The sequence below is a fragment of the Cryptomeria japonica genome, chromosome 4, assembly GCF_030272615.1.
Source record: "Cryptomeria japonica chromosome 4, Sugi_1.0, whole genome shotgun sequence".
NCBI lineage: Eukaryota > Viridiplantae > Streptophyta > Pinopsida > Cupressales > Cupressaceae > Cryptomeria > Cryptomeria japonica.
Genome location: NC_081408.1, coordinates 119,193,543 through 119,197,459, shown reverse-complemented (window position 1 = coordinate 119,197,459; position 3,917 = coordinate 119,193,543).

The window sequence follows — 3,917 nt, the reverse complement described above, 5'->3', positions numbered from 1 at the left end:
AAGGGTGAATGAAGGGAAGAAGAAGATATCCTCTTGGGAGAGGATGAGGAACAAAATAAAGGGCCAATTCTTACCAATAGACTATAAGGTGCAGATGTACAAGAAGCTCCAAAATATTAGATAGAGAGAGTTAGATGTGAGTGCATACATCGAAGAATTCCACAAACTAAGTCTTAGTTCTAGGAAGCATGAAAAGGAGGTGGAGAAGGTGGCTAGATACTTGAATGGGCTTAGGCAAGACATTCAAGATGAAATAAGCATCTTGCATCCAGACACTACACACAAGTGTTTTCAATTGGCATTGAGAGTGGAAGATAAGATAAGGAGGAGAGGAGAACAAAACAATAGAGGAAGAGGAGGCAGAAATTTCAAAGGTAGAAGTGGCTATGGAGGAAGAAATACTCCTTTTAAAAATGGTGGCTCTAGTCAACAAGAGCCTAGTAGAGAATCTAATAATAGGAATGGAGGCTTTAGAGGAGGAAGGAGACCTTTGGGCAGGGGTAGACAAGGAAGTCAAGGCAGAGGTCCGGGTGTTTTCACCAGAAAGTGCTAGAATTGCAATCAAGTGGGCCACACCATGAGTAGATACCCTAAGAAAGCTTCTAATTCACATGGTTCAGAAAGAAGGAACCAACTTGTGTAAGAGGATGATAGTCAAAGTGTCAACTCTCCCATGGGAAATGGAGGTCCTACCTTGAGTGGAGATAGTCTTATGCTAAGGAGGACATTATTGAAGGCACCCCAACACAAGGAGCCTCCATAAAGGAAGTCACTCTTCAAGACCACTTGTAAGTCTCATAATAAGGTTTGTAAGGTAATTGTTGATTCTGGATCCATAGAGAATATTGTTTCTTTGGAAATGGTAGGGAAATTAAAATTAAAAAGGTTACCACATGTGAGTCCTTATAGGGTGTCTTGGCTTAACAGGGGGCAACATGTAGTAGTAGATGAACAAACTTGGGTTGATTTTAAAATGGGGGATTATAAGGATAGAATCTTGTGTGATATCCTACCTATGGATGCTTGTCACCTATTATTAGGCTGCCCTTGGCATTATGATATTAAAGCACAACATGATGGAGAGAAGAATGTGTACATTATTACCAAGAATGGTAGACAATTTAGGATGGATCCTTTACTTGACCAAGGGGAAGAGAAGATTGTTAGTCCAAGTGTCATGTTTCTTAGTGGTAAGGAGTTTGCAGAGATCCTCAAGCAAGAGGGGACCCAAGGATTTGCCTTAGTTTTACACCCAAGGGATGCACCTAAACTGGGAAATGTAGAAAAGAAGGAGATTCCTAGTGAAGTGCAAGTCATGATGGATAGATACAAAGGGGTTTGGCCAAAGACATGCTTGATAACTTGCTTCCAACTAGAGATATTAGTCATCAAATTGCTTTAATCCATGGTGTAACCTTGCCTGACAAAGCTGCCTACAAGATGACTCCTAGTCAGAATGAAGAGATAGAAAGACAAGTGCAAGAACTTCTAGATAAGGGGTTGATTAGGAAGAGTTTGAGCCCATGTGCTATACAAACTATGTTGGTACCAAAGAAAGACCAAAGAAAGATGGAACATGGAGGATGTACCGATTCCAGGGCCATCAACAAGATCATAATTAGATACCGGTTTCCTATGCCAAGGATTGAAGACCTAATGGACTATCTTGGGGGATCATACTACTTTTCAAAGATTGATTTGAAATCAGGCTACCATCAGATCAGAATCAGACCTGGTGATGAGTGGAAGACAACCTTTAAAACAAATGAGGGCTTATATGAGTGGATGGTGATGCCATTTGGGCTCACAACTGCACCTGGTACCTTTATGCACCTCATGAATGAGGTATTGGTTGAATTTATTGGAAATTTTTTTATTGTTTATCTTGATGACATCTTTCTCTTTATCATGTCCAAGGAAGAACATTTGAAGCATTTGGATCAGGTTTTGAGGAAGCTTCATGAGGAGAAAATGGTAATCAATCTAGAGAAGTGTGAATTCATGAAAACTGAATTGGTGTATCTAGGCTTTGTGGTTTCTAGTGGATTTTTGAAAATGAATCCTTCAAAGGTTGAAGCTATTGTGTATTGGCCTATACCTAGGACAACAGGTGATGTTAGGAGCTATCATGGATTGGCTTCTTTTTATAGAAAGTTCATCAAATGTTTTCATCATGTTTGTGCTCCTATTGTTGACACTATAAAAGGAGGAATAAAATGCAGGTTTGAATGGACAGAGAAGGCATCCCAAATCTTTGAGATTTTTATGTTTTCAAATCAAATATTTTATCTTCCTATTTGTCATAGCTAAAATATGAAAAAAAAACACAAAGCTCAATTTTTTGAAAGAATCCTTATATCACGAATAACACAATATTTCAAAGTGTGTGATTTAATACAATGCACAATCAATGTAATAACTAGGAAGAAAATGGTGGAATATAGACCAAAGTACTAAGAACCAAATGTTTTTTATGTTTTTATTTATACCCTAGACTTAGTTATGCGAGATGAGTAAAGAGTAAGTCTAGATTGTCGCTTAACCAATAATAAAATAAAATTAATTGAAAACTAATTTGTATAAACCATAACACATAATAGATATGACTTTGTGTGTGTGTTTGTATGTGGAACTATTTTTCATTCATTTACATATGGTTATGTAGCATCGTAAATTGTCACTTGGTCAATTTACACCTCATGTTTGTGCCCCTACTTTAGCGTGTCTCCCCCTCATCTCTTATCTAGGTCTATTTGGTGCCTTAATTCCAACATTTATGCCACATACACCAACTAAATGATCCTTTGGAGCTATGTACTCCTCCTTGGACCCTAATTTTGGTTTCTGATTGGTCCCCCTGAATGGCCCCTAGTTTTCAAGAGAGAGGTGTGATCTATCCCTCTAGTGGGAAATGAATTTGGTGGCTCTATGTGACCATTGGAGGTCGACCTAATTCATAAATTAATCTATATCTTTGAATATATTAAGGCATTAATCAATTCATTTTAATCTAAGTTTTTATATTCAAGCAAGTAAGCATTCAGGCATTGAAGTGTTCAATGTCAAACATTTTCAAAGGTCATCAAGGCTGCATATTCTTCATTAAACCATTGTGGAGCAAACTACAACATTCATATGCAAGAATGTGTGTGTGATTAGGTTTTTGTCATGTAAATTCCATTTCATACCACATATGTGATTATATTCAAGAATCAAAGCATCATTATCAGTCATTGCAGATCTAAGGTATATCTTTCTATTATTTATTTCAAGTATTTGCAATATTTTATTCAAGGTTAATTCCTAAACTAGTGTTTGACTTAAGCAAACCCCTATTCCCAACCTATTTCCCTTCTCTAGTGTGCACAAGAACATGTACATAGTTGTGATCTCCAGGATAGACTTTATTTATAGAGGGATCAATCCCCCATTGGAGTGCGAAAAGTGTGGAGGACCAGAGCGACCCCCATATTGTTCCCGATAAATTAGGAGCTCCTTCTAGGAATAGGTTCAAATACTCTTAAAATCCTTGGATCCAAGTTCATGGCTTGATCCAATGACCCTAGCTCACTGTTTGTGAATAATCACTTCAATTCGAGTCTATTTGCCCTAATTTCAACATCTTTAACAAATCAGTTCAACTGAAGGGAAAGAAGAGGCTCATCCTTGAAGGGAAAGAAGAGGCTCATCCTAGATCCTTTGAATTTGATTAGCATTTAGACTCCTTAGGTTTAGATCTATCAAATTCCTATCTTTCCCTAATGTAATTGGTCCCTAAGCAAAATCAGTGGTTTTCATCCTTCTTGTGGTGGAAACCCTAATTTCACCACCATTACATTTTGGTGAACCTTATTCCTTACGCCCTTATTTCTGATTTATATTCTCAGATCTGAGTGTTTATGCAATTTAAAATTCAA